Consider the following 27,662-nt stretch of genomic DNA (forward strand, 5'->3'; position numbering starts at 1 on the left):
TTCTGGTTCAATCAAGTCTCCGAGATGTTTTCTAGTTGAACCTGTGTCTGAGCATTGCAAGGATATTTCATAAATGGCTTTTCTTAAGCTATTGTTTATTAAATCAAATCTGAACCCAAGTAACAGCATGAAACCGGGGAAAGCCAGGAGATGATGCATTAATGCAGCCTTGAAAATAATTTTCAAGTCTTACTCAGCAACAAAATTTGGTTACATCCCCCTTCATATGAAATGATTTCATTCCTTTGTTTCCCTAATCACTTCACCTTCTTCAATAGACCTTTACATCGGCATTGAGTTTATCAAACGGAAATTCCTTATAATAATGAAGTCTAAGAGATAGAAGAATACCTCCTTCTCTAGCAAACACAGAGTGAGGAACTCTGACATTCAGTCGTACGTACACAGAAAGAAATTCTATTCATAGAGGGGAAAAAAGGCCGTAGATTGACGCAGATCTGTGTTTAAAACCAAGATCCATCATTTATAGTTTGTGATTTGGGGAGCATCCATTAACCTCTCTTTTCTTAATGGTGATATACAATAATAATGTCTCACATCCCTGACAGCTGTAGGAATTTTTGTTTTTGTCTTTTTGTCTTTTCTAGGGCCACACCCGCGGCATATGGAGGTTCCCAGGCCAGGAGTCTAATCGTAGCTGTACCTACCAGCCTATGCCACAGCCACAGCAACACCAGATCCAAGCCGCGTGTGCAACCTACACCACAGCTCACGGCAATGCAGATCCTCAACCCACTGAGGAAGGCCGGGGATCAAACCCGAAACCTCATGGTTCCTAGTCAGATTCGTTAACCACCAAGCCGTGACAGGAACTCCATAACTGTAAGAATTAAAATTAATACATGTAAAGTCCTTATAAAAAAGAAGTCTAAGAGATAGAAGAATACCACCTTCTCACCAACCACTTAATGAGGTCTATTAAGATATCCCGAGGCTCATAAAGAAGAATTGCTAAAATTTCTTGGGTAACATTTTCCAAAATGTGTTGGGAAAACATGAGTCCTTACAGGAGGGTCTTATAAAGGGATTCTATTATAAATAAGTGTGGGAAAAGCATTCTGTAGGCCTCTTTAGAAATTGGTAAAATATTCATTTTTTTCAGACTCTTGAGAATCTCTGCATCTAAGAAATCTATTCAGCTTTGTGTAGCACTGAGTTTTCCAAACTGAAGAATCTGGTAACCTTTTATGAGGCATCAACAGGAAATCCAGTTTTGGTCAACTCTGCTTCTTGCATCAAAAAAGAAAGTAGGGAGTTCTCACTGTGGCACAGTGGATGCACTGGGAGTTTGGGGTTAGTAGATGCAAACTATTACATTTAGAAAAATAAGCAATGAGATCCTACTGTATAGCACAAAAAAAACTATATCCAATCTCTTGGGATAAAACATGGTGGAAGATAATATGAGAAAAACAATGTGCATATATGTATGACTGGATCACTTTGCTGTATAGGAGAAATTGGCACAACATTATAAAGCAACTACACTTTAATAAAAAGAAAATCCAAATGCAGTGGCTCAGATCACTGTGGAGGTGTGGGTTCCATCCCCCGCCTGGCACAGTGAGTTAAAGGACCTGGCATTGCTACAGCTGTGGCTCAGGTCACAGCTGAGGCTCAGATTCAAACCCTGGCCCAGGAATTTCCGTATGCCACAGGTGTGGCCATTAAAAAAATTTAATGAGAATTTTTTCAGAGGATAAAGTTGTTTCCCACTTACATTGATTTTAGTATTGTTATCTAACTTTTCACCAATTTCTTTTTAAACTCCAGTTTTAGTTCATGCAAAGAAATTGGGAGAAAATGTCACTTACTGAAAACATACCAAACTCTATGGAGTTTCCGTCATGGCTCAGTGGTCAACGAATCTGACTAGCATCCATGAGGACACAGGTTCAATCCCTGGCCTTGCTCAGTGGGTTAAGGATCTGGCATTGCCATGATCTGTGGTGTAGGTCACAGATGTGGCTCAGATCCTGCATTGCTGTGGCATAGGCCGGCAACTGCTATAGCTCCAATTTGACCACTAGCCTGGAAACCTCCATATACAGTGGGTTTGACCCTAAAAAGCAAAAACAAACAAACGAACAAGTTATATATACAATAGAATACTACTCAGCTATTAGAAAGAATGAAATAATGCCATTTGCAGCAACATGAATGGACCTAGGGCCTGACAATACTAGTGAAGTAGATAGAAATGACACCATATAATGTCATTTATACATGGTATCTAAAATATGACATAAATGAACTTATCTATGAAACAGAAATATACTCACAGACATAGAGAACAGACTTGTGGTCTGGGAGGGTCGGGGGAGGGAGGGATTGGGAGTTTGGGATTAGCATATGCAAACTATTGTATGTAGAGTGGATAAACAAGGTCCTACTGTATAGCACAGGAAATTATATTCAATATCCTATGATAAACCATAGTGGAAAAGAATATGAAAAAGAATATATATATGCATCATGGAATCACTTTGCTGTACAGCAGAAATTAACAACATTGTACATCAACTCTTTCAATAAAATAAATTTAAAAATCTTAAAATGTACCAAGTTGGAGTTCCTGACGTAGCTCAGCAGTACCAAACCCAACTAGCATCCATGAGGATGCATGTTCAACCCTTGGCCTTGCTAAGTGAGTTAAGGATCCAGCGTTGCCATGAGCTGTGGTGTAGGTCACAGACATAGCTCAGATCCCACGTTGCTGTGGCTGTGGCGTAAGACGGTGGCTACAGCTCTGAATCCTCCCCAAGCCTGGAAACTTTAATATGCTATGGGTGCAGCCCTAAAAATAATAAAATAAAATAAAATAAGAAATAAAAATGTTTAAAGTTATTTTCTTACTGAGCAAATTTTCTTGTTCAGCTTTTAAGTTAAAAATTTGTGGTCTGGGAGTTCCTGTTGCAGCACAGCAAAAACAAATCCAACTAGGAACCGTGAGGTTTAGGGTTTGATCCCTGGCCTTGCTCAGTGGGTTAAGGATCCAGCATTGCCGTGAGCTGTGGTGTGGGTCACAGGCGTGTCTCTGATCTGGCATTGCTGTGGCTGTAGCGTAGGCTGGCAGCTGCAACTCCAATTAGACCTCTAGCCTGGGAACCTACATACGCCACAAGTGCGGCCCTAAAGGGAAAAAATATATATATATATATTGTCTGACCTGATTCATTTCCTGAAGGAAATATTATATCTGTTGAATATAGATTCTGATAGTCCTCACCTGCACACTTTGACCCTTACTCCTCATCATATCCTCTCAAATTCCATCAGCTTCTGCCCTCACTGATCTCTCCTGCTAGGACATCACTTCATCATTGCAGCACAAATGCAATTCACTCTTTCATTTGCTTTGTCTTCAAAATGTATCTCTTCCCCAGCTAGGCTCCCTATTCCCACCAATGGGATTGTGGATTTTAGGTCCATAAACAGCCTTTCTTCAAACAGCTGGAAGAAGGTGAATGGCTACTTCCCCTCCTGGTTGGAACTTTCATGGTCCATCCAGCATCTTCTTTACTCCCCTTTTCCTAGGACCTCGACAGAAAGATCCACACCTGATCTATGCCAACTTCGAAAGTGAGACCGAGACACTTTAACCCAGAAGCAAATTGTTGAATCCAGAGAATCCAGCGTTGTTGGTAACACGTACACAGAGCAGCAGTAGCAACTGTTACATGGATGGTAAAAGATGGATGATTTGTTCTACAGGACGGTGACTTATCTGCTAGCAGACTGATGATAGAGTCTTCCTTAAGTACTATTTTTGGTCTTTGGAAGAAAGCATCTGTTGGTAATAACCCAGAAGCTGCCAGTCTTCTCCCACAGAGCCGTTTTGAGTATTTCGTACCTGGCCATCATACACTCAGCCCAGAGATCAACAGCTCCCATTCCACAGGCCTTGGAGAAAGTGCCAGTTGTGAGATAAAGCCAGAGCATTCATCACATAATCTCGGTTTCTAGAACACCGAGCCATCAAACAGCCTGCTGGGTTGGCAGGGGCTGCCTCGGTGTGTCCAAGCCCAGGGCCATGGCAGGGAAAAGGCTGAGGTGTTTTGGCACCAGAGATGGAGAACAGTTTCTCAGCACCTGCCCACAGTATGCTTGCTTCCAGGTGCCATGACAAACACCTTGGCTTTTTTATGACTCCCTAAAATTATTTCCTCAGCCCAACATAAGACTATAAACAAAGAGGAATATGGATGAACTCCCCGAAGAGTGCAATATAAGACCCCCTCTTAGAGCAGAATGCAATATACCCTCTCATCATCCATCTTGGATTGTTTTTCACATTGTTTACCTCCTAAATATGAAAGCGCCATAAAATTCAAGTGCAGGTTTTTCATCAAGTTTCAGCTTCCCAGAGCAGAAGACTTTGAATAACAAGTCTAATGCTAAAAGTTAACAGGCATAGCACTTTTCCAATGCAAGAACTGTTTTCTATCTCTCACATGACCTGACCATCTTCATCCTCACAACAATTTTATGAAGTAGTACATTGTTATTCCCAAGTTAGAGATGAAAGATGAATTTAAATAACTCTAAATATGGAGACTGAAGTGTTGTGGTTGAGCAGTTGCAGAATCCGTCATCCCACTGGAGGGAGGAAGCAGCAGGTGAGGATAAAAAAACAACTTGATTTTACCTGTAGGAAGCTGACATTTTCACTATAACTCTAGAAAAGGCATCCTACTCACATTTGGCCTCAGTTTCCCTTTCTGTAAGGTGAACTATGCTCATCTTTCCCCACAGCATTTGAAAACATTTTTAAAGCATCACAGAAACAATGTAACAATCACATGAAAAACATGGGGGAAATGATTAACAAGTCACTTCAAACTATGGAAATGGAAGAACCATTTAGAGCCATCATTGTCCAACTCTCTGTGCAAAACTGTGTCACCTGCAGCTCAAACTAAGACATGACTCAGGGTGGCCTCTCTGGGACCATCCAAGCAGACAGGTCACCAGAGTAAATTCTTAAGGAAGGGAGGCAGTTCTATTTCATTCAGAGGTATTTTTGTATTTGATGCAATGTATTAGATTGAGCCAAATGAAACTGTCTGTATTCAACTGCTTTTGTCTTAGAAAAATGACAATTTCATCTGATCAAATAGAAAGCCCTACTTTATGTTTGATTAGAAGGTTAGTTTATAACAAGTTTAGGCTGAAATATCTAGCTCAAACCAACTAGCCTACATCAAACTTATGACAACCTTCAATATATCATGGAGAGTTGGGTAAGCAGAGTGTACTCAATCCTGCAGAAATTTGAGTCAGTCTTGAGATCAGAGCACAGGTGATACCTGGAAACCTAGGATTTTTGTCCCCAGGCCCAGTGGTCCAGAAAACTTAGTGCAATGATGATCACCCTTTCCAGAGGAAATTTTAAACACAAATCTGCTAGATCTCTTTAAAAACCAACAAAACAAACCAACAATAACAAATCTTCCTGGCTTTTTTTTTTTTTTTTTTTTGGAAAGGCAGTGAGGTAATGTAATGGAACTCAGTAATACACTTCTATGACTCCCATTGTAATCTGTGAGAAATCCCCACAAAACAGATTTGGAGTCACTCCAGTTCATGCTGTTGGTTTGGACTAAGACAGGCAGTACAAATGGGCAGACAATTTTTTTGATAATGAAATCTCAAAATTCATTTGGAAGACCCTAAGCAATGTCATTGCTGCTTGTTTGATGCTGCAGTGCCATCAGCATGAAGTGGAACAGCTCTGCTTTAAAGTGCCTGGCAAAAAAAGGAGCATGTCTCTGCATCTCAGGAGCACAAGCAATAAACATCATGTTACTGTAAATTTCATTTTTTAGAGCAGAGATTAATAATGCATGAGCATGCATTTCTTATTGCCATTCCACTGAATTTCCAGGAGACTTTTAATTCTAAATGAACAAAGTTGTGTTTCTATTTTCCATGTTGTCATGTGTGTGCTGTACATGGAGTAAGAGATGCATACACAGTAAAATACAAATTACAGTTCTTGGAAGAATCACCTTTCCATCTGCAGACATTTTTTTTTTTTGGTGTCTCTAGAGAGATCAAAAGTGTCACTGCACATATTTCAGGAAGTAAGAAAAGAACAGAAGCATAATGATGTTATATCTTCCTGGGGATTTCATTACTTAAAACAAGTGAATTGTACAGGTGAGCATAAGGGGAATGTTCTCAGAACTCCTCCAAGAAATCCCTTAGAAACTGAAAATTTGCATGAAGGATAACTCTGGAATGACTCCCTGGAAAATGTCATTTATGTGAGGTTATATGGTCTCCCTGACATGCACACATGTGCGTGCATATGTGTTCATGTGCATACACACACACACACACACATACACACACACACACAATGTATGCAAAAAGAGAATGCAATAGCCAAGACAATATTCCTGCAGTCAAGTTCTTAAATTGGGAACATTTTTCAGTTTATAAAGTCATTCAACCTTATACTCAAACCACAGATGGAAAATGATGTTTAGGAGGCTCACCTGAAAGCTCTTCTTTTTGCTCTGATTAGGTTTAGTCAGCTATGCAGTTGGGTGAAAAGGACTTCCTGTTCCATCATTCAAATTGTTGAGTAAGCTCTCCAACTTGTCTCTGTTGCTGGCTCCTTCTCTTCTTTATAATGCTCCTCTGGATGTTTAGTCTATCTTATTTTTAGATGTTAGATGGTATCTTCCCCAAACCCCCACCACACACCACACATAGGTGGGTCTCTAATTGCTTGAGACCACTAGAATAGTACAGACCTATCTCTAGAGTCCATTCTTCAGAAATTGATTTTATAAAATGACCTCAGAGGGACATACCAACCCTGCCGTGAAATAATTTGAGTTTTACTTGTGCTCACCTCATGTAGAAGATGATGATAATTGTCGACCTAATACTGATTCCTCAATCCCTTCTTCTTTATTCAGAGTGGCAATGTACCCAGCTAAAAATAGTCTGCTGCAGGTAAGGATGGCCATGGGACACAAGAATGGATGAGGCTTACTGGGAATGTTTAAATTTCTTCATATAGGCACAATTCCCTTCTGTTTGACCTTCTTTCTTCCTGTTGTGAAAATGAGATGAAAATGTGGCAGCTATATTGCAACCAGGAGGTAGCAAGCTTGACTACAAAAGAATGCTAGAGCACACAAAAAAGGAAAATGCCTGAGTTCCTGCATGACTGTTAGTCAGTTGGAAGAGATCTGGACTCACGACCTTTGCATTTTTTAATTATTTGATCAACATAACCTGATATGCTTAAGTGACAATAGTCATATTTTGTTGTTTATAGCTGGCTCTTTCTTCAATTAACATACAGTGTCAGTCAGTGTTCCCTAGAGAAACAGAACCAACAGAGATATAAGGAATGGACTCACATGATTGTGGATGCTGGGCAGTCCCACAGTCTGCCATTTGTAACATGGAGACACAGGAGAGCTGATGGTGTGGTTCTAGCCGAGTCTAGAGGCCTGAGAAGCAGAAGAGCTGATGATGTAGGTCCTAGTCCAAGGGCAGGAGACCAATAATCCAGGTCAGGCCATCAGACAGAGTAGACTCTCCCTTCCTCTGCTTTTTTGTTTCTAATCGGTCTCTTAATGTTAAACAATGCCTACTTTAGGGAGGGCAGTCTGCTCTATTCTGTCTTACTGATTAAATACTAATCTCATCCAGCAACGCCCTCACAGACATACCCAGAAACAACATATAACCAAATATCTGGGCACTTTCTGACCCAGTAAAATTAACACATGAGATTAACCATCACACAAATCTTACAATACAGTAACAATTTCAGGTGACCATATGTGTTCTTAGCAGGTGGCTTCAGAGGTTGGGTAAGGGCTTGATGGAGCAAAATGGTAAGGGGCTAGTTCTTCTTTCTGATTCCTCCTTTCTGAGCAAGTGGACCCACAATACCCACTGGCAAACACTCTTCATTTTCCCCACTTACTCCTTCAATATTTCAGTTATTCTTTCTTGGTTTTTTCCAAGCCCTCTTTCCCTTAATGTTTCTATTTTGCTTCAAAAGAGTAAACAGAAAAAAAATTAGAGATCCTGAATTGGGGGTAGACGAGTCTTAGTTTGGGTTTCTCAAAGCAGATTAGACCTTGGGACAAGGATGTGGTACAAGTGGTTTATTTGGGAAAACACCTGTAGAGAAGTGAGGAAGTGAGACAGGCAAGGGAAGAAAGCAAAGAAAGAGTGTGTTATCCCACAAGTAACCAACCGGGGCCAACTGAGGCTCTGAGAATTGGTGTAACATGCTTCAGAGTCATCTCAATGTTCCCAGATACAAACCACATCAAGGTGGCTAGATTATTTATCTACGAATTCCTGTTAATTATTGTTAAATGGTTGCTGGGGAGAGGTGGTTACCTCCTGCCACCTCTAGCTTGTGGGTGGAGCATCTCCAGGTGAAGAGTTGCAGAGCTGTAGGGGCTTATAATTGAAAGCTTTTGAGTGCTTGTGTTCATCAATGGTAGAAGCTGGGAGTAGCAACTGTGGGTGACAGGGAACCAACAATATCTGCAAACTTAATTTCTTGCCCCATTCAAGTCCATATTTTTGCCACGGTCCAGGTTCACTCTTTAAGTTAAAGCTTCTTCAAAGTGGTATCTAGTTGCAACGAGAGAGAAGAGAGATTTACATAGTAGGTTTAGTGGAAAAAGCTACTGTCTCTGTTGCTGTTAATGCAAGATCTTAATGAATATACTGGAACTCTATCACCTGTTCTTTGCAGGCTCCTCCTCTATCAAAGGGAGTATGCTGCCTTTGAGCTCTGGTTTCAGTATCATCCCAGATTGTGTATCTAACAATCATTGAAAGAGCTCAGTGTTCTTATTTCCAGAAGTGCCGTGACAAATAATAAGGTCTGTTGGAGAAGAATTGGGGAAACTGCTTTTTATCCTTGCTGTATCATTTCAAGGTTCTTTTTCAAAAGGACTTGGAATGTCCTCCCATTACAAAGGAGAACTGTCTCATGCCTTTGTCTGAGAACTGTCTTGTATCCGGAAGTCAGGTGAAGTCTTGTGCTTTTCCACTTATATATTTCTGATCAGTCTTCTTGTTCACTCACTTTAATCTTTTATGGTTGTATTAGACAAACAATGCACTCATTAGCTACCCAACAGTTTCACCCCTCTGTACCCTATGTTCTACATGCCATCAAATACACCATCCAGAAAGTAAAAAATATATATATATATATACATATATATATATATATATATATATATATATAATGGGAGGAAAGTTTTATAACTGGCAATAAGATATCACATCAACATATCATTGTAGTGGGTACACCACAATGGCTACAACAAAAAAGACAGATAATGGGGAGTTCCCTAGTGACCTAGCAGTTAAGGATTCAGCATTGTCACTGATGTGCTTTGGCTCTGATCCCTGGCCCTGGAATTTCTGCATGCAAAAAAAAAAAAAGACAGATAATAAGAAGTATCAATGAGGATGTGGAGAAACCAGAAACCTTATACATTGTAATATAAGGAATGCAAAATAGTGCAGCCACTTTGGAAATTGATCTGTCAGTACCTCCAGTGGTTACAGCATATAATTACTGCATATTCCAGCAATTCCACACATCCACCAAAGTTATGTGAGTTCACACAAAAAAATTGTATATGCGTGTTTATAGCACAAAAAATCTGTCAGTACCTCCAGTGGTTAAAACATATAATTACTGCATATTCCAGCAATTCTACACATCTACCAAAGTTATGTGAGTTCACACAAAAAAAAAAATTGTATATGCATTATTTACAACAGGCAAAATGTGGAGACCAGCCAAAGTCCAATGTATGTAAATGGATCAACAAAAAATGTGGTTTATCCATACAATAGAGTGTTACTTGGCAATAAAAAGAAATGAATTACTGATATAAGCTACAGAATGGATAAATCTTGAAAACATTGTGTCAAGTGAAAGAAGTCAGTCACAAAGGACCACAGCTTGTGTGACTCCATTTATATGAAATCTGAAATAGGAAAATCTATGGTGATAGAAAGTAGATTCCTGGTTACAATGCCTAAGGAGTGTGAGGGATTTTGGGGGGTAATGAAAACATTCAGTTGTGGTGGTGAATGTTCAATTGTGAGTATTCTTAAAGTCATTGAATGGTATGCTTGCTTGCTTGCTTGCTTGCTTTCTTTCTTTCTTTCTTTCTTTCTTTATCGCTGCACTCACGGCATATGGAAGTTCCTGAATCAGGGATTAAATTCAAGCCACAGCTGCGACCTGTGCCACAGCTACGGAAACACCAGATCCTTTAATCCACTGCACTGGGCCAAGGATCCCACCCACACTTCGCAGTGACCCAAGCCACTGCAGTCAGATTCTTAACCCAATGCACCATAGCAGGAACTCCTGAATCGTATAATTTAAAGGAATATATTCTATGTTATCATACCAATAAGGCAGTTTAAAATAGAGTGATAGCTAAATGTCAGGTTATCTATAAAATGAGAAAAGTGAGAAGACATATACAAATAGAAAGATCAATTTCATTTTCTCTATCCAGTACAGGAGCCACTGGTCACATGCGCCTATCTAAATTTACAACATTAATTAAAATTAAGTATAATTAAAAATTCAGAAAACAAAACAAAACAAAACAAAAAAACACGGGAGTTCCCGTCATGGCTCAGCGGTTAAGGAACCTGACTAGTATCCAGGAGGATGCTGGTTCAATCCCTGACCTTCCTCAGTGGGTCAAGGACACACCGTTGCCATGAGCTGTGGTGTAGATCACAGATGCAGTTCAGATGCTGAGTTGCTGTGGCTCTGGCTTAGGCTGGTGGCTACAGCTCCGATTGGACCCCTAGCCTGGGAACCTCCATATGCCACGGGTGCAGCCCTAAAATAAATAAATAAATAAAAATTTTTAAAAATAAATAAAAATAAAATTAAAAAAAAAATTCAGTCCTTTATTTGCAGTTAGAACATTTTGAATCTTTAAAATTCACATGTGGCTGGTGGCTCCACATCGAACAGGGCATACACAGCACATATGCATCATGTTAGAACCTTCTGTTGGGAGTTCCCGTCGTGGCGCAGTGGTTAACGAATCCGACTAGGAACCATGAGGTTGCGGGTTCGGTCCCTGCCCTTGCTCAGTGGGTTAACGATCCAGCGTTGCCGTGAGCTGTGGTGTAGGTTGCAGACGCGGCTCGGATCCCGCATTGCTGTGGCTCTGGCGTAGGCCGGTGGCTACAGCTCCGATTCAACCCCTAGCCTGGGAACCTCCAGATGCCGCAGGAGCGGCCCAAGAAATAGCAACAACAACAACAACAAAAGACAAAAGACAAAAAAAAAAAAAAAGAACCGTCTGTTGGACAACATTGATATCTCTAGTCCATGTATAACTTTATGTTTACATTTGTCCAATGCATTAGCTACTTAAAGAGAATGCCTTACTTTGACATTTTTGTCCTTTCTTGTTTTAAGTGATTATTCCTAATAATATATATTACTTTTTAAATTTTCTTACCCTTTTAAAAAGTGACAATCTATATTAGCTCCCTATACCTAGCTCTAATCTTCTCATCAAAAATTTCAGGATCAATGATGTATAATATTTTCAACAGTACATTGGTTTGAAAGTTTATACAGAAAAAAAGGTAGTGTGTAGGAAGTAGTGTGAAGGAAGAGAAAGATGAGAGTCTTGGCATATTAAGATCAATCTTATTAGAATGTGAATATTGGGTATTAATTTAGAAACAAAGGTGGTTTTGACAGGGAAGTGCTAATATTTCAACCTCATCTGAGGAGGGAGCATGCAGTTGATTGAATCAAAGGCATTCCAAAATGAGGGTGATTTCAGTCGCTGTGTCATTCAGGAAGGAGAAGAAAAGGGTAAAAGAAAATATTCTATTGATATGTGTTGTCATCTGGGTTTGCTTTTCCATAGTCATCTGTGTGTGCTTTTGATTGTATTTTATGTCACCCCGGTGAACAATACCACAATATGTCAAGACCATTAGAATTCAACTACAAAGGAGCTAAGAAAAGAATTCTGGTTTTTACATCGATCAGCATCTTCTGCTCAGATTTGGAGGCCTCAAAATTAACTCATGCAATACAAAAAAAAAATACATCAGGCACAATGCAGAACAGGCAATCTCACAAAATACTTCCTTTGTGGCTCATCAGAGTAAATTTCTTGTCAAAATACTTCTTGCACTAAGTAAAGGTTATCTATTCATATGAACACCTGACTTCTAAAATCAATCAGGGCACAATAAGAAAGATGCCTGCCTTTTGCACACATTCAAGTTGTGGCTTTCCATGAACTTAACTTCCTAAAAATATATTTCATTTTTTTCCGTCTGCTCTGCATAACTCATTAACATCATAATCGCCAGCAATAATTGCTTGGAGTGAGTAAAGAAAATCACGAAAGATGAAGAGTTGAATTACCACTTAATGAAAGAAGAAAAAAAGAAGACAATTTAAATCAACAGTCTACAACACTGCTACCACTCCCTTCCTTGACAAAATGTATAGTAATTGTGTTTCCTGGAGCTTGATGTGTTTATAAATGAGGACTCTCAGACAGTGAATTCTCAGAATGAGTCTAAGCGCTTAATTGATGATATGAATCAGATGAACCAAAGATTATTTGCTCAGCAATTGAAAGATGATTTTTTTTTTTTTGCCCCACCTGTGACATGTGGAAGTTCCCAGGCAAGGGATCAAACCCGCACCACAGCAGTGACCAGAGCCACTGCGGTGAAAACACACCTCATCCTTAATCTGCTGCTGAACACAGTGGATCCTTAACCTGCAGCACTACAAGGGAACTCAAAAAATGCATTTTTTATAGCAGGTCACAAAATAATATGTTATAATATTTCAAAATTATCTCTATGGCAATTAGAAGCCCTGACCAAAACGAAACGTTCACTTCTGGTTTTCAAAATAAGTGGAAACTATCAGACATGTTAATGTATTTGGGGACTTAATGGGTATCTATTGAAACCACTGTTTTTCAGCTAGGGTAGATTTTGACTCCCAGTGCAAATTTGGAAATGTCTGGAGAAAATTTTGGTTTTCACAACTTAGAGGATGCTGCTGGCATCTAGGACAGCTGCCTATAAGAAAGGATCATCTCATCCAAAATATTAATGGTATGGAAGTAGAAGACTCCTGGCTTATATCAACAAAAGGACCTCTAAAGGTAACAAATAAAGTACAGGGATGATGTCTCTTAATAACAAAAGAATGCAAAGAAGACTAACCAAAGTTCAAAAATTAATGCAATATTTTGCAAAGCAACAATTTATTTTATAGTTTGGTAGGCAAGCTGGAGGTAGGAAGATGGAAGAGAGGTTAATAACGTATCACTCCAGCTGCCCTCAGTAACCAAACCTTCAACCTGTGATGACATAGGTCAGATGAGTATAAGATAATCAGCAGGCTGTAGTTGTAGTGAAAGGTAATTATGATTTATCGATTTTATAGTTATTCCTGGATCTTTAAACATATGAATTGTTATGAGAAACAGATTAAGTGGATTGACAAGTTCAGCCGAGTACACACGCAAGAGGATACTAGAGTGGAATTTTGACAGATGCCTTAAAACAGAGGTTCGCAAACCAGTGCCCTAATTCAGTGGATCTGGCCTCCTAAAATGAAGTCAAAGATGACCAGGAGGAACATTTTTAGGGAGAGGAGGCTAAAGCTTCTCCCCTACAACAAGGATATAAACAAGAAGGGATTTTTAAGTCAGGGAAGTGGAGGCTTTTAGAGGGAACTCTAAAATGTGTGCTGTGAGTTTCGTCCTCTCATGGGTGGTTGGGCAGGCACCTCCCATCGCGACTAGGGGAAACCTTCCCATCTGACCACTTAGAAAGGGAGTCTCCTTGTAGTTTGCACATACAGAATAGAGTCGTATTCCCATCTCATCTGAGACTGACGGCAGGGCAGAGGGGAAATGGGTACTGTGTTGGAATCAGCCTGCACCACTGGAGTTTGTCAGGGAAAAAGAGGGGTGAGCGACACCCCACTTGCAGATCAGATATGGGTTATATTCAAGACTCTACATAGGTCTTCTTAAGTATGTCCAAGAGGGTAGCCTGCAGGGGGGTAAGTAAAAATAAAAAAGGCTGGAGGCATTGATGGATTTACAGAGACCAGGAAGAAATAAGATATCAACCATGACAGGAATACACTTTCCTGCCTCAAAGTGATGACAGGTGGAAAATTTCTCCCAGAAGGAGAGGCCTGAAATATCTCCAACAATCCAGTCAAGTGCCTTCAGAAAGTTCATTTTATTTGTTTGTTTGTTTGTTTTTGGCTGAACCCAAAGCAAGCGGAAGTTCCCAGGTCAGGGGTCAAACACATGCCATAGCAGTGACTAGCACCACAGCAATGACACCAGATCCTTAACCCACTGAGCCACCAGGGAACTCCCAGAAAGCTCATTTTTAAGTGTATGACAAATCTCAAGAGATGAAATTATTTCCCTGTTAAGTGGGAATATTTTCCCCTTGAGTGTATTTCCCTCTCCTGCTCCAACTCTGGAAGGATCTGATCTGAGCAAGGTTTGTCAGATGATGGAGAATGAAAAGAATATAGAAAAATATGCCAACTGCACCCTCTTTCTGACCCTGGCCTTCCTGTCTACAGAAAGCCTGAGCTGGATTTTTAGATGACCGAACTGAGAGTGTTTGTGACTTTACTTCAGTGGAGAGTTGTTGGTTTTACTGGACAGGGACCAGGAAAGTCAAAGGCCTGCCTGAGATCTGGTCCAGAGGAAGGGAAAGAACTTACCCAACAGCAGCGATTGAAAGTGAAAATTGAGAGCTTCTTCATGCTCCCATGTATGATGTGGCTTCAGTAAACCATTATACACACAGTATTGATTCTTCCTTTCTCAGGGCTATGAAGGAGTTTCCTGCTACACAAATCCGCTTCTGACCCACCGCTCCACTTTTGTCCTCCGTTGATAGAAGAGATGAAGGATTATTCCACAAAATATGGCTAATTGTAAACCAAAGAAAATCTGACAAAAGGCTGTCTGAAATAAGAAATATCATGTTGCTAAAGAATTTACCAAGAGTTTGAAGTCTTTTAATAACACTAATAATTGGATGAGCAATTGAGGAAACCATTTGTGGGCTCAGTTCAATTTATATAGACAACTGCAGAACAAGAAGGAAAGAGTATGTAAGAATTCTAGTTGATGCCTGTTACACTGGTTCTGCCTTGAGTCTTTGGTATTTAATTATTAGGAGCTGTGACAGTCGATTCCTCATCATGATTCTTGATTTCCTCAGCCTCCCCTTAGTACACCCGGCTCCCTTTTACCACATCAGCGTTATGAGTTGAAATGCCATTCTGATCAGAATCCCAATCAAAACTTGGTCCTCATCTCTGCAGAATGATGAGAGCCTATGTTGGTTAGAATACACGAATCAGGACCTTCTTACGGACTATACCTATGATCATTCTGGGACAGAATGTAGCAACTGAATAAGATCCCATTGGCGACACAGAACCAGCATTACTCAATATTACCCATCTGTCTACCTATTTGACATATATGTATGTGTGTACTTGACATATATGTACATATGACCCGTGTATATATACACATATTTATACAACATGCATAAGTAACACATTCACTTATACACCACATTATATTGTTTGTGTGTATGGCATACACACATACACACAAATATATGCCATATGTATACATGGCAAGGAATTGACTTTAATGATTGTGGGGACTGGCTAGATAAATCTACAGTCCACAGGGGAAGAGAAAACTAGAAATTCTCAGGCAAGCGCTGAAGCTGCAGTCCACAGGAGAAATTTCTTCTTCCAGACAGTCTCAATTCTGCTCCAACGGCTTTTCAACTAGTTGGATCAGGCCCACCCAGATGATAGAGGCTAATCTCCTTACTTAATATCAACTAATTGTCAGTCACATCTACAGCATATTTTCACAGCAATCCTTAGATTAACAACTGGTTGAACAGCTAAAGACTATAGGCTAGCTAAGCTGACACATACAACTGGCATCGCAGCAACATTATCAAGAGGTTTCACTAGTTTCCTACCATTTGACTCAGGATTCTAATTACTGAAACTTGTCCTAAAGGAAATATGTAGAGATGTACACCATTTATATATATATATATATATATATATATTAGTAACTCATCACAGCAACCATAATGTACACCATTTATATATATATATATATATATATATATATATTAGTAACTCATCACAGCAACCATAATGAACCAAACTCTGTCCCACCAACCACAGGCATGTACATGCTACTCCAGAAAGCGTGCTCATTTGGCAAGTTCAAGCCAAGTTCATTAGTGAATCACTCAGTAAGTTGAATTTTTAATAAGCGGTGGAAAGGGCTTAAAGTTGTTAAGTCTTCACATTTAGGTTATTTACCTCTTCACACTAAAACACGTCCCAAATTTTCTACACTAAGAATGTATATTGTATGCTCTAAAAATAAATATTATATGTGTGTGTATGTGTGTGTATAAATAAACAACTGTAAGAGACATTTTTCAGAACCAATAAAAGCAAAAACAACTTTGTAATTAAACTAAGTACAGCACTTGGAATATGACAACATAATTTGTATGTATCACAATGTTATGATTTTAGTTCAGTGCCTAAGGCATCACACAGTATCTAATATTAAGGAATTAAATTTGGATATTAGAGAATTGAATTCAGAGCTCTCAGTTCAGTGTAGGTAGGATGAGCCAGTGATGACCAGAGCAGAGAGTACAATGGGAACCACCTTCTGGTAATTAGCAGAACTTTATAGTCTGATGCCCACCAGGCTAAGGGCAAAGACACAAGTACCAGCCTAAACAGCCTGACGCTCAATCCATTGCTACTGAATGTGGCCTATGTTCTTTGCCACCTGAATCCATATCTACTATTCTTCTTATGCCAGCTTCCAGAAAAAAATAGCCTCAGAGTTCCCATCGTGCTCAGCAGTAACAAACCCAACTAATATCCATGAGGACATGGGTTCGATCCCTGGACTCACTCAGTGGGTTAAGGATCCAGCATTGCTGTGAGCTGTGGTGTAGGTTGCAGACAAGGCTCAGATCTGGCGTTGCTGTGGCTGTGGTGTAGGCCAACAACTGCAGCTCCTATTCGACCCCTAGCCTGGGAATTTCCATATGCCGTAGGATCAGCCCTAAAAAAAAAAAAACCTAATTAATTTTAGCATCTTTAAGTCCTCCCCACAAATCCAAAGGGAACAAAATTGTCTTTTATCCACCTTCCTAACTTCTTAACTTCTCCTACCACCAGCAGAAGCTATGCTTGTTCATAACTCAGGGCATTCATTGGATCAGGTCATATATCATAGTGAACGAGGCTGCTTTGTCTGAACATGTTGGTCCTAAATTTTTAGATTTGAAGTTGAGAGTGGGGAAGAGATGATCAGAAGTTAGAAGTTTCCACTTAAGGTCTCAGCTTTAGTCCCATTCTTTGGTTAAGCTTTCATGAAAGAATTTATAGTATAGCATTAAATACTCTCTCAACTATCAATCCAGGCCTGCTTTGATGTTAAGAGTCCCCATTGTTTCTTTAGCACGCAGACCCCTAAGAAAGTCCAAAGATTTCAAGTGACTGGCAGACAGAATCCAGACATTTCCAAATTCCCGCCTCTGCTTTAGGCGCACTTCAGTAGAATTAAAATCTCACCCTTAACCCATAACAAGGCTTTCAACTGGACCCTCTCCTACTCTATTTTTCAGTCTCACGTGTCCATGATGTTCTGGCATTAACCCTGTATCACTCCTATTTCAAGACTGGATAAACCAAAATACCCTATTCCTGTATGATTACAGCTCTTTCTAATGACGCGAATGCCTTTGATCTATTCTGAATTTCCAGACAGAAGCATCTCTATCCACAGTATCTGTCTTTCTGGGTTACTATTTCAGCCTCCTGTTCAGGTCAACTCTAGCATCGAATAATGAGTGTCTGCCTGTTAGATTTTGGTATTGAATCTCTTTTGTTCCCTCTCAGCTTGATGACTCTTCCTGCTGTATTTGAGCCCGGTGGTAGGCAGGACGATAAGGTAGACACAAGAGTGCTGATCTCTCAGAAACACCCCCCACCCCCCGCCTTAAGTGTGGGTGGGGCCAGTGAATATGAATCATGTCATTAGTTTGTATTACATGCCAAAAGGTAAGGGATTTTGCATGAAGGTCCCAAGTCAGGTGATGCTGAGAAAATCAAAAGTGAAATTAGCCTGGGTAAACCTAGCTAATCTAGACCCTTTAAAAGAGGGTTAGAGGCAAAAGATAATCAGCAGAGAGGGAGAGGGAAAATTAGGAGGTTGAGGTTAACATATACACATGACTATATACAAAATAAACAACAAGGACCTACTGATATAGTACAGGGAACTCTACTCAATATCTTGTAATAATCTATAAGGGAAAATAACCTGAAAAATCTGTAAGGGAAAAGACGCACACACACACACACACACACACACTCACACACACACTCACACACACACACCCATATGTATGACTGAATTACTTTGCTGTACAACTGAAACTAACACAACACTGTAAGCCAACTAAAATCCAATTAAGAAAGTAAAAAATGGGGATCTCCTGTTGTGGCTCAGCTGGTTAAGGACCTGATGCTATTTCTCTGAGGATACAGGTTTGATCCCCTGGCCTCACTCAGTGGGTTAAGGATCTGGTGTTACCACAAACTCCTGTGTAGGTGGCAGATGCATCTGGGATGTGGTGTTGCTCTGGCTGTGGGATAGGCCTCAGCTGCAGCTCCAACTCAACCCCTAGTCTGGGAACTTCCATATGCCACAAGTGCAGCCATAAAAAAATGGGGGTTGGCGAGCAATAGAGATGCTCCCTGTAGGCCTCAAAGAAGCAAACTGCCACATGGTAGAAAGTGCCCATGTGGTGCCAGAGAATGTCCAGTGGCCTCTGGGAAATGCAGACCTCAGTCCTTCAAATGCAAGGAACTAAATTCTGCCCATAAACACATGACCTTTGAGAAGGAACCCAGGCTCCAGAAAGGCCTAGATCCCAGTCAGCATCTTGATTACAGCCTCCTGAGATCCTGTGCACACTTCCACTGTGCCAGGACTCATACCCAGAAACCATAACCTAATGCGTGCAGGTTGTTTCCAGGTGCTAATTTTCAGTATGAAGAGTGGTAGAAAATGAATCCAGGTTCCCGAGTTGTTGTTTCTACCAGAAGCATGACTGAAGACCACAGTACTGAAGACTACATTACCAGGGTCAGCCGGCAGTTCCTTCGAAAAAACACACAGATATACTTTTCTCCACCTCTCAACAGCCAGTATCTCTTTCCAGCCAGACTGAATTTCAGGCTCAGTCCCCTCTCCCTCCTGCAGAAAACTGATACCCACAGACCACCTATGAAAACTTTTCTTTGAATCCTGAGATATGAAAAGTTGTCCTTGGGGATTCACAGACTCAGCTGGGGAAGTTACTTTCATTAATTACAGCACAAAGCAACCTCTTGAATAGGGTATTGTGAAGTTTGTTTTTGAAAATCATATTCCTTTAGAAAATTACCATTCATTCTGCTTCGTAGCCAAATCATTTTACTTAGGAGCAAAAATGTGATTTTCTACCAGCTGAAGAAGGGCCCCTCCACAATAATGCTAGAGAAGCATTTCTTGAGCAAGACTGCCTCTCTTGTAACTCAGCTCTTCTCGCATATGTTAGGGGAGAAATGTACAAATCACATAGAAATGGAGAAATAAATCTCTGAAGGCAAGATGGACCTCCCTTTTGGTATGTTTTCTATGAGTATCTTTTTCTTGTCTTGCTTGTAAAATGGAAAACAACTGCCAGTATTTTTTTGTGAATAGCTATATTGTTCATCACTTCAAAATTTAAATCTTTCTCTCTGATCTTTAATACCTCATGGCCTCTATAAAACAATAAAATCTACTCAATGTGTCTCAAATATGCCATATTTCGTGACATTCCTGTTCAATGTCATTTTGTGGTTCCTTGACATTGTAGTTTCTTGATATATGCAATGCCATATTTATAGCTATGAATTGTCGTTGCTGGATAGACTGCAATGATTTGTATAGTGATTTGCAATGTGTGTTCCTGAATGCAACCATACAGAAATAAATCGCATTATAAAACCCGCATTTGATGCCTCAATCAGCTCTTTCATTACAATTTTGAAAATTCCACCATGCATAGGTCAGAGCTACTGCTTTGCATTTATCAGTAGTTTTCCATCCTCATGGATTACAGGTTTATAAGTTTCTAATTATTTTCTAGACTCAACTGAATACCAACAATCAAAGAAGAACTACATAGTTTCTAACTGTTATAGCTGATTATAAATAAATGAAATCAGTCTTTTGATCAGAATCCTTATGTCGGTACATAAGCACTGAAGTGAAATGTATGTGGAAGAGGATAAGGGTTTTTTGTGGACACAAAAGAAACAGGCACAATTCCTTTCCCTTCCTTGCTCTCTTTATCTACCACCACAGGATAAGAAATGTTAGTCACTGACTCAAATAAATATGTACATAAAACCAAAGATATCCTAAAATGCCATTATTCTCTTTTGCAACTCAGACCATTGTCTTGGATAGAATCTCACTAGGTGTTTTGAGCTATATTTAGGTAACAATAATTTTGAAATGGCCAATACAGCCACGTTAAAAAAACAGGAGAAAAAAAAAACTTTACATTATCTCTTCTTCACATCTGCCCCACTCCATGAATATGGACTATTGTGATTTTCGCCCCTTCTTTTGTCATGTCTAGGAGACTGCCTTCTCCATGGAGGTTGAAATAGTGGCCTTCCTCTTCAGTGCTATGTTTCCACAATTTAGCAGAATTAAATATGTAGTGGGGCCCTTACAAATATCTGTGGTATACATGACTATCTCTAAGCATTTATAACTCTGGTTCTCAGAGTTCCCACTACAGCACAGTGAGTTAAGAACCTGACTATAGATTCATGTGGCTGTGGATGTGTGGGTTCGATTCCCCACCCAGTGAAGTGCGTTAAAGGATACAGAGTTGCTGCACCTGTGGTATAGTTTGAAGCCTTGGCTCAGATTCATTCCCTGGCCAGGGAAATTCTATATGCTGTGGGTGCAGCTATTTAATTAATTAATTATTTGGGTCTCTCTAAAATCAGAAAGTGGATTGAGTAAACCATTTTCAGATTAAAACATCCTACCACTGTATATCCTATAACCAACCATTGACTGATAACTAAGCTATTCTGACCCAGAGATGAATATAAGAAGCCAGGTTTAAAAATAAAAAGAGTGATAAGAAAAAAAATTTAGCAGAGACACCAGTGATCACACACTATAGGAAATACAGACTCTACGGAATTAGCTTAAGAAAATCACTAAACAAATAAAAAAGTAAAAAAAAAAAAAAAAAAAAAAAAAAAACCCAAAAACCCAGCAACATCCACAACCCCAGAGAGAGTTAGAAATCAGAACTTAGAACATACAATATATTCCTTAAAACTACCCAGTTTTCAACAAAAAAATTAAAGGCATGCAAAGAAATAAGAATGCATGGCCAATATAAAGAAAGAAAATGTCTTTATTTCAATAGAAACTCTCTCTGAAGGGGCCCAGATGTTGGACTCAGCAGACAAAGAAAAGAAACTATTATATGTAAAAGGAAACCATGTTTAAATAATTAATTAGGAGTTCCCATCATGGCTCAGTGGTTAAGTAATCATAAGGTTGCAGGTTTGATCCCTGGCCTCACTCAGTGGGTTAAGGATCCAGTGTTGCTGTGGCTCTGGCGTAGGCCAGCGGCTACAGCTCTGATTAGACCCCTAGCCTGGGAACCTACATATGCCGCAGGTGTGGCCCTAAAAAGACAAAAATAATAATAATAATAATAATAATAATAATAATAATAATAATTAGAGGACAGTATGGTAACAAATAGAGGTAGCAGTAAAGAGGTGGGAATTATAAAAATATATCAAATAGAATTTCAGGAATTGAAATTTTTCAAAAAATCACTAGAATAGCTCAAAGGAAGATTTGCACTGGTGGAAGAAAGAATTGGCAAATGTGAAGTGGATCAATAAAGATGATTTAAACCAAAGAAGAGAAAGGAATAAAATGAAGAAAAAAGTGAATAGAGCATGTGGGCAACATAAAGTATACTAACATGAGTATAAGGAGTATCAGAAAAAGGGAAAAGAAGCAAAAAAGATACATAAAGATGAAATGGCTAAACACTTCAAAATTTGATTACCCCCAGAAAGCATCAATATACATATATAGAAAGTTTAATTAACTTCAAGTAGGATAAGTACAAAGAGGGCCACATCTAGATATAACACAAAGTCAAGGACAGAATCTGAGAAGAAGCCTTCCCTCCAAACACATACACATACACACTCACCTCATTATAAGCAAGGGAACCACATTAAGATTAGCAGATGACAGAATGAAAAATGGGGCCAGGAAGCAGTGGGATGATATATTCAAGATGCTGAAAGAATAAAACTTTCAACCAAGAGTTCTATAGGGAGCAAAACTACAATTCATAAATGAAGGCAAAATTAAGCCATCACCAACAAATTTTCATGACAAGAAATACTAAAGGAAGCATTTCAGATGGGGGGGAAATGACATCATATACTCACTTGAATCCACATCAAGAAATAAAGAACACTAGAACATATGTGAAAATACAGAGGGTAATAACTAAATACAAACGTATAATTTTCACTTTTATTAACTTAATTTAAAAGACAATTGCATAAAACAAGTATTTTAGAATGGTCCTGTTGGACTCACAACATGTAAAGATGTTGCTATATGACAATAGTAGCATGAAGGAGTGGGAAGGAGTAAACCGGTATTGGATAAAGTTTCTATATTTCGCTGGAATGAAGGCGTGAGATGTGGACTGGAAACAGAGATGCTTTGCAAAGTTACTCCAATAACTAGGAAATGGTTATGTAGACACCCACTTAGGCAGTAGACTGGAGACCATTTGAGTAGAATAAAGAGATAGAATTAACCAATTTGGCAAAGGATCGTAACAAAGAGACAGGCAAATGGGAGGAAGCATAAATTTACAAATATTTAAATCAGGTTAAAATGAAGAAGAAATATCCATTAAATTAACTGGGAATATTGATACTTTACTGTAGATTTGTTTGGTTTGTTTCCCACCCTAAGGATTAACTAAAAGCCAGGTCTTGAGGAATGGAAGACAAGGCAGGTATGTTTGATAAGCCTAACCTCTCCATCCCACCCCATACTAGTCACTGTAATGGGAAACTACATGAGAGTGAGTCATGAGTCTGAGCCAGAAGGAAAAACAAATAAACACAAAAATGCCAAGCTGGAGTGGCATTTAATGAAAGCCCTTTATATTTTAAAATATCGTCTGGCACTAATGCTATCAAGCAGAACAATCCTTTTTTTTTTTTTTTTTTTTTTTTTTTTTTTTTTTTTTTAATGGCCACACCTTCAGTATATGGAAATTCCCAGGCCAGAGATGGAATCCTAGATGCAGCAGCAACCTAAGCCATAGCTGGGGCAACATGAGCTCCTTAATCCACTGTGCCACAGCAGGAAATCCTAGGAGAACAATTCTTTTGTTTGTTTGTTTGGTTTTGGTTTTTTGAGGGCCACACCCACAGCATATGGAGGTTCCCAGGCTAGGGGTCTAAGGAGCTGTTGCCGCTGGCCTACAGGATAGCCACAGCAACGCCATATTCAAGCCACGTCTGCAACGTACACCACAGCTCACGGCAACACCAGATCCTTAACCCACTGAGCAAGGCCAGGGATCGAACCTGAAACCTCATCGTTTCTATTCGGATTCATTTCCTCTGCACCACGATGGGAACTCCCAGACAACAATTCTGTATCGACCTAGTTTCACTTAACTTTATTTATTTATTTATTTATTTATTTATTTATTTATTTATTTATTGTCTTTTTGCTATTTCTTGGGCCACTCCCACGACATATGGAGGTTCCCAGGCTAGGGGTCCAATCGGAGCTGTAGCCGCCAGCCTACACCAGAGCCACAGCAATGCCAGATCCGAGTCGTGTCTGCAACCTACACCACAGCTCACGGCAACACCAGATCGTTAACCCACTGAGCAAGGGCAGGGACTGAACCCGCAACCTCATGGTTCCTAGTTGTATTCGTTAACCACTGCACCACGATGGGAACTCCTCACTTAACTTTTAAAAAAGCTAATAGTGTTGATAGTTTGATGATGAATACAAAGAAAATCATGAAGATTTCAGATTTGGAAGAGAACAGGAGAGCAAGCGAAAAGAAAAGACTGAGAAACACCATTCAACTGGCAGGATGAGAGAAAATCAGGGCTTCCATTTGGGTACCCATCAAACTCTCTCATCTTTGACTTAGCTTTACTTGGTCCTCTACAGAGTGAGTAATCACCAAGTTTCTTCATTTTTTTCTTCTCAATATTAAATACTATTTGAATACCTCCCTGAATTTATGAGAACATTTTTAAAATCCAGGGCACATTTTTGATATATCAAAAGAAATACTTTCCCCATGTTCCATTTCCCATTAAAATGACCCTGGAAATTTTGACAAGACATCTGCATCTCTAGGTAGGTAAGCCACTGGAACCCCCAAATTTGTGGATCTTCTTTTGGTTCACAACTCCTTACTGTGCACATAGATAGGATTTGTGTGAATTATGCTAAATTGATTTTTTAAGTTAGCAATATTCAGGGAAATAATTCTTATGGAGCCTGCGAATTAGACACAGCTGGGATTAATCAAATGGACTAGTACTAATTCAAGAAACTGCTTTTTCTATTTCTGTGTCCTCATGTCTCCTGTCATGATCCCTCTTCTTCTTCTTTCTCCATTCTCCATTTATATGGAGAAATAGTGCCTTCTAGAAAGTTACTTTAATTATCGGCAGGAGCAGAAGTCACTATGAAGACCTAGTCAAGCAGCTGTGATGTGAATGGCCTCTTTGGACAAAACGCATTAACCCTTCCCCCAGCCAAAAAAAAAAAAAAAAAAAAAAAAAAAAAGAGAGAGAGAGAGAGAGAGAGAAAATCTCGGCTGAGAAAGAGAAGCACTTAGCATGGACTGTGACCACTGATGTGATGAAAATCACCAAACACATCTTGGAGATGTTTATGACTTATTCCTTAGAGGACATCCTGCTTTCCCAACAGATAAATGGCTTTGCCATCTTAAGCCCTACAGGATAACGGACCTTGCCTACACTAATCATAGTTTTTATGTTATAATAACTTGTAGCTTCTTACCTTACTAAAAATCTACAAAGGGCTCTATTTAATGAAGGTGGGAGAAGCAGTGAACTTGTGTTGAATAGCTATTTTGTGCCCAAGGACATTATACTGTTATGTAATTGAATCCTCTCAATAATTCTGTGAGGAAAACACAAATATCTGTGTTCTGTGGCTGAGATGGTGACCAAGGCTTAAAAAACTTATATGAATCTTGCAGGATCACACATGTAATAGATTAAGGGATGGGATACCTGGGCATTTTCCTATGAAATCAACCTGTATCCAGCACTCAAACATTACCCATATACTTGAAAATTTCTTGACAGTTAATTCAAGAATTCACATTGATTCTTTGCCATCACTTGGGAAATGTAATTAGGTTCCTAGGAGAGGAAAACAAAAACAAGAGTATGAAACATTCCTCATTACTGTTTTTTTTTTTTTTTTCTGGCTATGCCTATGGCATGTGGAGGTTCCTGGGTCAGGGATCAAACTTGAGCCTCAGCAATGACAATGGCAGACCCTTAACTTAGGCCACCAAGCAAATCCTCTCATTAGTGTTGATCTCATTCCTATGGAGTAAAGTCTGACCAAATATTAAGAGAATATTTTTTCTGGCTTAACATTTTTTTATTTTGATAGATATTGCCTTCTATAACTATTTTTTGCCAAATTACATTCTTTTTTAAAGTTAAAAAATTAAATTTTATACAACTTTAGGGAGAAGGAGGGCATGGGATAGACTGGGAGTCTGGAGTTAGTAGATGCAAACTATTACATTTGGAGTGGATAAGAGATGAGATCCTCTTGTATAGGACTGGGAACTATATCTAATCACCTGTGATGGAGCATGATGGAGGATAATGGGACATAAAGAATGTATATATATGTATGACTGGTTTCACTTTGCTATACAGCAGAAATCAGTAGAACATTTTAAATCAATTATGATAAAAACTTTAAGTTTATACAACTTTAAAAGTTACTTCCCATTTACAGCATTGCAAAATATTACTGGGAACTATATCCAGTCTCTTGGGGTATAATAGAAGATAATATAAGAAAGGGAATGTATACATATGTATGACTGAGTCACTTTACTGTACAGCATAAATTGGCACAACATTGTAAATTGACTATATTTTAATAAAAACATTTTTCAACTAAAAAAATACTGGCTATATTCTCTATGCTGTACATCCATGAGTCTAACTTACACTCAACAGTTTGTATCTTCCACTATATGGTCCAATGCCCACCTCCCCACTAGTAACCGCTAGTTTTTTCTCTTATCTTTGTCTGCTTCCTTTATGCTACATTCACTGGTTGGTTGTACTTTTTGGATTCCACATGTAAGTGATATCATACAGTATTATCTTTCTCTGCCTGACATTTCACTAAGCATAATACCCTCCAAGTGTTTGCTGCAAATGGCAAAATTTTAGTTTTTTTATGGCTAACATTCCGTTGTGTGTGTGTGTGTGTGTGTGTATAAATATAAACCAGTGAATGTAACATATATTCATATATATATATATACACACCAAAGGTTTTTATCCAGTCTTCTTTGATAGACACTTAGGTTTTTTCCATGTCTTGGTACTTGTAAATAACACTTATGAATATTCAGGGGCATGTATCTTTTCAAATTAGTGCTTTGGGGTTTTTTAATATATATTCCCAGGGGTGGAATAAAAGAATATACATATTTTTTAATTTTTTTAAAATTACTCAATAAATTTTATTACATTTATAGTTGTACAATGATACCACAATCGAACTTTACAGCATTTCCATCCAAAACCTTCAGCACAAGCCCACACCCCCCAACCTGTCTCATTTGGAACATAGGTTTTTCAAAGTCTGTGAGTCAGTATCTGTTATGCAAAGAAGTTCATTGTGTCCTTTTTCTAGATTCCACATGTAAGTTATAGCATTTGATGTTGGTGTCTCACCATCTGACTGACTTCACTTAGCATGATAATTTCTAGGTCCATCCATGTTGCTGCAAATGCCATTGTTTCTTTCCCTTTAATGGCTGAGTAATATTCCATTGTGTATATGTACCACATCTTCTAGATCCACTCCTCTGTTGAGAGACATTTAGGTTGTTTCCATGTCTATTCTACTGTATACAGTCTGCAATGAACATTGGAGCACATGAATCTTTTCGAGTCATAGTTTTCTCTGGATAGATGCCCAGGAGTGGGATTGCTGGATCAAATGGTAATACTATTTCTAGTTTTCTGAGGACTCTCCATACTATTTCCCGCAGTGGTTGCACAAATTTACATTCCCACCAACAGTGTAACAGGG

The sequence above is a fragment of the Sus scrofa genome, chromosome 13 (genome assembly GCF_054392235.1).
Source record: "Sus scrofa isolate SSC_HxYL_T2T_F1_AM1 chromosome 13, Sscrofa_HxYL_maternal_Yorkshire_Landrace_v2.0, whole genome shotgun sequence".
NCBI classification, from domain to species: domain Eukaryota; kingdom Metazoa; phylum Chordata; class Mammalia; order Artiodactyla; family Suidae; genus Sus; species Sus scrofa.